Genomic DNA, 9,996 nt, shown 5'->3' with positions numbered 1-9,996 from the left:
TCAACAGAAAAAAACATATCTATTCATGGTTTAGTCAATAAACATAACTCAAACCTGCAAAATATGTAATATTTCAAGATGTAAATAAAAACTAGTTGTTGTGACTTTTGCTTATTAATTTGGCAATTTAAATAAAAAGGACGACACTCCAGGTGAGCAGGTATATGGTGACATGGCATTGTTGACACTGTTGAAGGAAGTACACGCGAACCAAAACCAGGCTCACCATTCTGACTCATGGCGACCCTATAGGACAGGGTCGAACCCCCTGTTCATTTTCAAGACTGACTTTTTATGGGTGTAGAAAGCCTAATTTGTCTCCCATGGAGTGGCTGGTGGTTTTGACCTGCTGACCTTGCAGTTAGCAGCCCAAAGCACAACCCACTTATGTCACTAGGGCATAACTTTCCTGGGAGCAGTTTAATACATTGAGGTTTTATTTGTCTTTCTCTTCGGGCTAATGAAGTGGAGCACTTATTCATAGATCGCACAACCATTTGGATTTCATCCGTAGTGAGTTGCCAGTTCAAATATCTTGCCCATTTTTCTATTTTTCTGTAGTCTTTTTCTTACTGACTTGTAGAGCTTTTCTTATTTTCAGGGTACAAGCCATTTGTCTGGGATATGTACTGCAAACAACTTTCTCAGAAACTTGCCTTCTTAATACTTTTTTTAATTAATTAAAAGATCATTTTATTGGGGGCTCTCACAGCTCTTATAACAATCCATGTATCAATTGTATCAAGCCTATTTGTACATATGTTGCCATCATTCTTTTTTTAAATTTTATCATTTTATTGGGGACTCATACAACTCTTATCACAATCCATACATGTATCCATTGTGTCGAGCACATTTGTATATTTGTTGCATCATCATTCTCAAAACATTTGCTTTCTACTTGAGCCCTTGGTATCAGCTCCTCATTTTTCCCCTCCCTCCCCACCCCACCCCATTAATCCTTGATAATTTATAAATTATTATTATTTTGTCAAGTCTTACATTCTCTGATGTCTCCCGTCAGTCCCTTTTCTGTTGTCCATCCCCCAGGGCGGGGCTAATATGTAGATTCTAGTAATTGGTTCTTCCTTTCTACCCACCTTCCCTCCACCCTCCTGGTATCACCACTGTCACCACTGGTCCTGAGGGGTTCATCTGTCCTGGATTTCCTGTGTTTCCAGTTCCTATCTGGACCAGTGTACATCCTCTGGTCTAGCCGAATTTGTAAGTTAGAATTGGGTTCATGATAGTGGTGGTGGTGGGGGGAGCATTAAGAACTACAGGAAAGTTGTATGTTTCATCCTTGCTATACTGCACCCTGTCTCCTGTAAGGGGATGTCCAGTTGCCTACAGATGGGCTTTGAGTCCTCAGTCCACACTCCCCCTCATTCACAATGATATGATTTTTTGTTCTTTGATACCTGATACTTGATCCCATCGACACTTCGTGAACACACAGGCTGGTGTGCTTCTTCCATGTGGGCTTTGTTGCTTTTCAGCTAGATGGCCGCTTGTTTACATTCAAGCCTTAAAAACCCCAGATGCTCTATCATTTGATAGCTACACACCATCAGTTTTCTTCACCACATTTGCTTATGCACCCATTTGTCTTCAGCGATCGTGTCAGGATGGTGAACATCATGGAATGCCAGTTTAATAGAACAAAGTGTTCTTACATTGAGGGAATACTTGAGTGGAGGCCCAATGCTATGCACATTAATACATTTTTTAATGAATAGGAGTTCTTAAATTTAGTGGTGTCTAATTTATTGAACTCTTCCTTTATTGTTAATATATTACGCATCTTATTTAAGAAAAGTGTTCCTGCCCCCAGTCCATGAAGGTATTTTCTGATACAATGCTCTTGAACAGTGTTTACCAGAGAGGATGACACTGCTTCCTGGGGCCACTGCAACAACCCAGAAAGGCTGTAAAACCAGATACGTACATTTTTTCTTGGATTATGGCCTATAGTACAAAAGTGTTTCATTGCCAGAGGGCAACTGAGTGATTTGTTTCCTACCAAGGGAGCAGTAGGTCAAATAATTGTGCAACCCTATGTGCTAGAACAGGGGTGGGGAATGTCTGGTCTTCAAGCTGTATAAGGCCCATGTAGTCATTACTACTAGCTAGCCTCCCATCCCTCACCAAAGAGCAGCACGGTGGCTTAATTAAATGTGTGGCCAGTGTGGCCCAAGAATGATGTTATCAATATCCACATGACCCTGGCAGAAAAAGGTTCTCTTGCTCTGCTCTAGGAGATGCAAAATTTTCCTTCATACATAGATATCAAGCAGTATTTTTAATAAAGGGATGCAGTAATTTTTGTTCCATTGAGTCTGTGAGTCAATCACTGTTTCAGTCCCATTCTGTCTTCAATACTGTAATTTAGAAATAAATTTACATTTTGATAATTTTATCATTTTAAAATAAAAATTGGTACTCATGATTTAGTAAGTCTACATTTTTCCTTCTGATAGTATGGAAGCTATAAAATTACTTACCTGTACCCTCTAAATTACAGCATGATTCCTTGCCTTCTTAAAATCTAATGTTAATAAAGAGAGAAATCAATACAGGTACACTCATTTTCTTTTCCTCCCTTTTGTCAGGGCTTGTTGGTGGTGGTGTTGTTAGTTGCCATCAACTTGGTTCTGACTCAGAGCAACATTACGTGCTATAGAATGAAACCCTACCAGTCCTGCCCCATCCTCACACTGGTTTTTTTTCAGGGCATCTTTGCTTCTAAGGAGCATTCTGGCTGTACTTCTTCCAAACTGAAGTATTGACAATCCATAGTACTTTTTTTTTTTTTTATAGATATCAAAGTTTATTGGTGGTTACTAGGGTCAGTCTACAGAAAGCGGGGGTGGGGGTTGGGGGTGGGGGGTAGCGGTGATGGAAAAACTACATGGATCATGGAATGTTAGCTTGCAAACAGATTCTTGTAAGTGCTGTCAAGAAGGCTTACACCTGTAAATAAATGAACAGACAAGAGTTGTGTGATAGATATACAAGGGGGCTTCAAAATGTTGGTGGGAAACTTCCATTATTTTCAAATTTATTTGTAGTTATCGCTGGGACTATTTCTTGTGACTGGTTTCTTTGCTGGCCTGCTCTTCCACCTGCATGACCAGCACCAGGGCCTTCTTGAAAGCTTTCATAACTGAGAGATAATTGAGAATCATGGCTATGGTGGGTTCTTTCTTTCTCCATTTTCTCCAGGAGGTAGTTTGGCTGCTTGGTCATCTCAGGAGAGCTAAAGTCACGTAGGCCCTTGCTTTGATTTGAAGACATTCAAAGAGTCTGGGGAGACGGCACCGCTGGGCACGCCGACTACACACTCCATAGTACTTTTAATATTCTTTGACAGCATCATAATTCAAGTACAGCAATTCGTCCTTGGTCTTGATTATTCATTGTTCCACTTTCACATGCATCTGAGGCCATTGAAAATATCATGGTGTGAGTCACTTAGCCTTCAAAGTGACATATTTGCTCCTTAACAATTTAAGCAAGTCTTGTGCAACAGATTTGCCCAATGTTAACACATTCTTTGATTTCTTAACTGCTGCTTCCATGAGCATTGATTGTGGATTCGGGTAGCATGAAACCCTTGACAACTTCAGTCTGTTCTTCCTTGTGTTCACAACCATGTTCATAACATGAGGCATTCCATATACTTTACCAGCACCTCAAATGCATCTACTCTTCTTCGTCATTTCTTCGTCAGTGTCCAACTTTGACATGCGTATGAGGCAATTGAAAGACAACACCATGACCAGTCAGGTAGATGCACCTTCTTCCTTAGAGCAACATCCTTGCTTTTCAAAACTTTAAATAGGTCTTGTGCAGATTTGCCCAGTGCAATGTGCCTTGTGATCTCATGAACTGTTTCCATGAGCATTGATGGTAGATCCAAGAAAGGTGAACTCTTTGACAAAGTCCATCCTTTCTCCATTTATCATGATGTTACCTATTGGTCCAGTGTGAGGATTTTTAATTTTCTTTACATTGAGCTGTAATCCATACTGAAGGCTGCAATCCCCATCTTCATCAGCAAGTGGTTCAAGTCTTCCTCACTTTCAGGAAGCAAGGTTGTGTCCTCTGTATATATCACAGGTTGTTAGCCTAATGTCTCATTCTTAGTCATATAATCCAGCTTCTCTGAATATTTGCTCAGCATACAGATTGAAAAACTATGGTGAGAGGATGCAACCCTGATGCACACCTTTCCTGATTTGAAACCTTGCAATTTGTCCTTGGTCCATGTACGGGTTCAGTATAAGCATAATGAAGTGTTCGGGAATCCCATTCTTCTCAATGTTATGCATAGTTTGTTATGCTCCACACAGTCAAATGCCTTTGCATAGTCAATAAAACACAAGTAAATGTCTTTTTTGGTGTTCTCTGCTTTCAACCAAGATCCATCTAATGTCAGCAATGATACCCCTTGTGCAAAGTCCTCTTTGGCGTAGGCTTGATTTTCTGGTAGCTCCTTGTTGATGTACTGCTGCAACTGTTATTAAAATTGTACTTGCTTGTGAGATTAATGATAATTTCTGCATTTTATTGGATCATCTTTCTTTGGAATCAGCATAAATATGGCTCTCTTGCAGTTGGTTGAAACAGTTAGTTGAGTGAGTGTTTCCAGTGCTTTATCAGCTTGTTGTAATGTTTCAGTTGGTCAGTTGTAATGTTTCAATCGGTCAATTCTTGGAACCTGTTTTGAACTAATGCCTGTAGTTCAGCTTGGACTTCTTTCAGTACTGTTGGTTCTTGATTATGGAGTTGTAATGCATACTAAAGACTGCAGCCTTTGATCTTCCTAAGGTTTAGTCTTAGGTATTTGATATTTTTATTTTGTTGCAGATTGTATTTTATTAAACTTTATTTTATATTTGCTTCTTGTATTAGAAGTTGGTTTATAACTTACTGAATTTATCATAAAAATATTGCTATTTCTTATTAATTGTAGTCATTTATTTGTTGATTCTCTTGGATTTTCTATGAACATAATCATATCAAGTATAAATAATAATAGTTTTTTTTTTCGTTTCTTACAAACATATTTTTAATTTCCTTTTGTTGTGTAGCTACCCTGGTTAAGACTAGGAGTTCTGTGTGGAAGTAGGGATTGCAGGCAAATGTATTTGTATTCTTCAAGGAGAAAACCTTTAGTAATGCATTGTAAATATGGTTTTTGTTGTGTGGGGTCTTGCATCAGATTAAGAACGCGCTTCCTCTTATCCTCATGTGGTAGGGGACGGTCCTTTACTCTGTTTAGATTGTGAGTGCTCTTATGTTAAAGGTTACATAAGAAGACTGCAAGAACAGGTAGTGTCTTCCCATGTACCTTTCTCTAAGATTTACTGATAGTTAACATTTTCTTATGTTTTTTTTTGTCATATTCTCTCTCTTCCTCTTTTTATGACTACTACTGTTTTTCTGAACCCTTTGAAAGCCAGATTTAAATAGTCTTTGTCATCCTAAATATCGTCTAAGAAAAAAATACATTCTCTTATAAACCATGACATAATGATCAAACCTAGGAAATGCAACGATGATACAACTCTTTTATGTATTATAGAGTCCATATTCAAATTAGCCAACTCTCCCAATGATGTCTTTTATAGAAATTGCCTTTTTCTATCTAGATTAGATATTTCATTTAGTTGTCTTACCTCTTTAGTCTCCTTAATATGGACTAGTTCCTCAATCGTCCCTTTCTGTTTCCCATGCGCTTTCTAATTTTGTTCTTTTCTATATAATTTTCCTGCTTCCTTTCCTACTTTATTTTGGTTTAATTGTTTTGTTGTTATCCAACTTTTCCTTCTGTTAGTTTAGAATCTTTCAAGGATTTTACATTACATGCTCCCTTGATTTATTACTATCAACATTAATCAAGTTCCATAGGTCTTTACCAAGCATCCCTATCAAAGCTAAAATTTCCATCCTCTTCACCAAAACATAAGCATCTACTTCTGCTTAACTACAAATCTCTCACATCTATATTTTATGTTATGTTATGTTCGCTTAATAGTTTACTTATACCTGCTTACTGATTACCTCAAATTAGCCACTATGAATATTGTTATAATCAAATGTCTTATGTAGATTTATCAACATGCTTAATAGTTTATTTCCTTTTTAAAAAAATTCCTCCTTTGGATCCTGTCTAGTTCCTAATGAGGAATATCCGTACAGATGGCTCTGGGGTAGTGAAGTAGCGCAGTGTAATTATTTTGGAAAGGTCTTTGTTTTGCTTCACTCGTGAACACTAGTATTGCTGGGGGTACAGTTCTAAAAGTGCGTTTCCTTTCCTTCGGCTCATGCTTTCGTAGACGTTGTCAGGGGCTATTTGGTTGTTGTTGTTGCTTTCTTGGCATCTTTGGTAACTGATGAAATGTTCGTCAATCTATTGATTCCTTAATGTGAGTTGTCTTTTTCTTAAGTTGCTTTAGATACTTTTCTTCTTTTAGTTTTATAGTTGTGCTAGTAGTTTTTATCGTGCGAGCAGCTGCCCTTAGTTTAGAAACGTTAGAGCCCCATGTTTTCTTATAGTACAGTTTTCCCCTCCTAGCATGTTGGATATGAATTGATGAGAGGTCATCAATTCTCTCTGTTTATTTTAGAGCTGAATGTATGTACAACTTTGAGTATTATAACTTCATATTTCTTGATTCTGCTTTCAAATTCCATGCCTCCATTATTCTGTGCTATATTCTGGGTAATATGTTCTGTGTGATATGTCTCTCAGTTTATTAATTCTCTCTGTAGTTGGAGTTAGTGTCTTTTTGTTTATTTTTCAGAATAACAGGGCTTTTTTTCCTTCCTCTACTGAGTTATGTCCTGGTTCATTTTTTTTAACTGATTCAATACATTAAAGATATTTATTTGAATGTCTCATTAAGATTTTTTTCCTACTTTTTGTTTCAGTTCTTGGGGTAAGATTATTTTATTTTTGCCCACTTACTTTTCCTCCTCCTTATCTATTTCCTTATGTGGTTGCTAGCCTTTCTTCGTGAGCTTCTCTTCCACAGGAGCATTGGTTGCCATGGTTATTTATGGGTGCACTTAGGGAGATGGCTTCCATGTGCCCTGGCTTGTCGCGGACCCCTTCAAAGCATATTATGTTTGCTTCTAACTGGCCTAGATCTCGCTAATGTGGATTTAGACTTTGTGCTCACTCATGACTAGGCTTGGCTGGCCCTTTCTGCTTCCCTCTTTTATGGCCCGTGTAACTATCAAGATTTCTTGATGTTCTTGAATGGCTAGGCTAGTGCTCTTTTCATAGACTAGGGGAACTTCTGAGTTTCCGGGCTTCCTGTCGAAGACTTCAATAGCAGATGGCCACATGCCCATTTCTTTTAGCGTCTCGTCTGCTGTGGGCCCCACCCCTGTAAATTCTTGTGTCTTAGTCTCAACCCCGTCTGGACCACAAGTGCATCAATTCCTGCTTCTGGATCGGACATCGGATCCTTTTCTTAGTTTCCATAGCTGGTTTTACGTTTCTTATTTGCAGACTTGGCTCTGTATCACTTTCCATTGTCATTTCTAAGTGTTCACAATGTCGGTTTGGTTCATGGTAGTCTTTCCATCTCTTTCAATCTCCACCCACCTACTTTTACTTCTGAAACTCTTATTGTGTGGACTGAAACAACATTATGTGAACATTAGAAGAGACTCATGAAGAGTAGACTACTTCCCTCATGCTCTGCCATTTGGAAGACAATGATCCATTTGTACTCCTTACATATTCTTCTACTCTTTACTGACAGGACTTTGTAGTTGCAACCATTTCATCTATTTATTTTGTCTTCTAATTCTTTTCCACTGGGCATTTTTCTATATTTCTAAGTAACCTGCAGATTTCCATCAGACTACATGATTTTGTTGTCATCTGTTTTTCACTGTATACATTACTGTTTTCTTAGAATAGTTTTGCCCATATAGTTTTTGCATTATATTCAATGGTCAGGAGAAGAAATTAAAAATTCTTGTGTAGGCTTTTTGGCAATTTGTCCTCGGAATGGCCTGGCTCCTTTTACAGGAATGGGTTCACAAGTCGTTCATTGAACTTCTACTTTATTGGAAGCTCTGTGCGTTTGGAATGCCATGATGAAGACTGGGACCTCCTTTCAGTTTCAGGAAACTTAAAGTAAGTCAAAGATACAGAACTTTAACAGACATAATAACACTTATTATAACATTAGCTCAAATGCAACATGTGCTACAGTCACCATGTATTCAAGGATACCTGTGCATAGGAAACAGGATGTGACACATACATATAACAGAATATTACTCAACCACAAAGATACATTAAGGCTGAAAAATGCTTCAACATGGATGGACTGTTGAAAACATTGTACTAAGCAAAATGAGTCAGACACCAAAGGACAAATGTTTTATGATTCCACACGCTAAAATATCTGGAACAGGCAAATACATAAGCACAAAAGTTTATCAATGCTTCCCAGAGCTGGGAGGAAGGTAGGATAGTTACTACTAAGGGATCTTGAATTTCCTTTGGAGTGATGACAGCTTTTCATAATGGATCTTGGTGACAGTTACACACATTGTGAATGTAATTGGCATCACTGAATTATACACTTAAAATGGCAAATGTTGGTTTATATAAGGGTGATTAAGAGTCAATAAAATCATAGAAGCCTTCATTAACAAAAATATCAAGGTGTTTCTCATGATAGCCTCCATTTGGGTCTATTCAGTTCAGAATAACTGTTGTCCTCTCTCTAACTTTTCCTTGAAGAACTCTGACCTCCGATGCACCGCGCTCCAAATGCAGTTTGGGCGTCCTCCAGGGACTGCACTTGTGTTCTTTTTCAGTAGTTTTTGAGGTTGGGGAACAAAGAGCTGTCTAAAGAGCCAAGTTTAGGGCTGTAAGGTAGAGAGAGTGAGGCTCCCACTGGAATTCTCCTAGAACTTCCCTAACTGCCGTCAGAGAATGAGCAGGTGCATTTTCATGATTGCAAAAAACGCCACAATCAAATATCCCGACCTTTTTCTCACCAGTGTAGTTTTCAGTTTTTAAAAACTTCTTCCTAACAAGCCTTTATTATCATTCTCTAGCCTTCAAGAAAATCTATCGAGATGTTGCCTTGGGAATCCTAAAACATAGTTGTCACAACCTTCTGAGCTGACCTCTCTGCCTTGAATTTAACTGAACTTGCAGATCTCCTGGGGAACCATTGTTTTCATTTGACTTTTTTTTTTTTAAGCCCACACTAGCAAGTCTAAGACAGCTGTATTACAGAAAGAACGTGCCTGCAGCCATCCGCTGCTTTTCCAAACTAAACCAAACATACAGCCATTGAGTTGATGCAGCATCAGAATGCCTCTGTAGGACAGGGTTGAACTGCCCCTGTGAGTTTCCAAGATTGTAACTCTTTACAAGAGTAGAAAGCCCCGTCTTTCTGACACGGAGCAGCTGGTCATTTCACACTGCTGACCACAAGGTACCTGATTTTAGAGATCTGTCTATACAGATTGAAAAATAAATAAACCTGTGCATGCATGAGCAGCAACCCTTTAGTATGGATGACAACTCAATGTAAGGAAGACCAAAATCCTCACTACCGGACCAATAGATAACACCATGATAAGTGGATAAAAGGTCAAAGTTATCAAGGATTTTTCCTTATTTGAATCTATAATCAATGCTTATGGAAACAGCAATCAAGAGATCAAAAGACATATTGCATTAGATAAATGTGCTGCATAAGATCCATTTAGAGTACTGAAGAGCAAGGATGCTACTTTGAAGACTAAGGTGCACCTGATCCAGGCCATGGTATTCTCCATTGCACTTTATGTATACAAAAGTTGGACTTTAATAAGGAAGACCGTAAGAATAGATACATTTGAATTGTGATGCTGGAGGCCAGGTAGGGCTTGATCAAGGGCAATGTAACTGCGAAGAATTACTGAAAACCAAATGAAGGCCGAACATGATAGTGGGACAAGAGGAAA

General features: G+C 38.4%; 1 protein-coding gene across 2 annotated transcripts in view; it reads left to right on the top strand.

The window, feature by feature from the left end:
- Positions 1–9,996, top strand: part of ANO4 (anoctamin 4) — a 390,715-nt gene that overhangs the window by 78,247 nt on the left and 302,472 nt on the right. Inside the window, exon 1 of one of the 2 annotated variants that reach the window (XM_045292181.1) lies at positions 465–513. The exons of the other annotated variant lie outside the window; for it this stretch is intronic. The gene's annotated coding sequence lies outside the window, so the exon portion shown is untranslated. Of the gene's footprint in view, positions 1–464; positions 514–9,996 lie in introns of those variants that run through there. 2 annotated transcript variants of the gene reach the window in all.

The sequence above is a fragment of the Echinops telfairi genome, unplaced genomic scaffold (assembly GCF_000313985.2).
Source record: "Echinops telfairi isolate 266 unplaced genomic scaffold, ASM31398v2 ScPeMD7_2;HRSCAF=8, whole genome shotgun sequence".
In the NCBI taxonomy this organism is placed as follows: Eukaryota; Metazoa; Chordata; class Mammalia; order Afrosoricida; family Tenrecidae; genus Echinops; species Echinops telfairi.
This window is presented reverse-complemented; position numbering and strand designations above follow the sequence as displayed.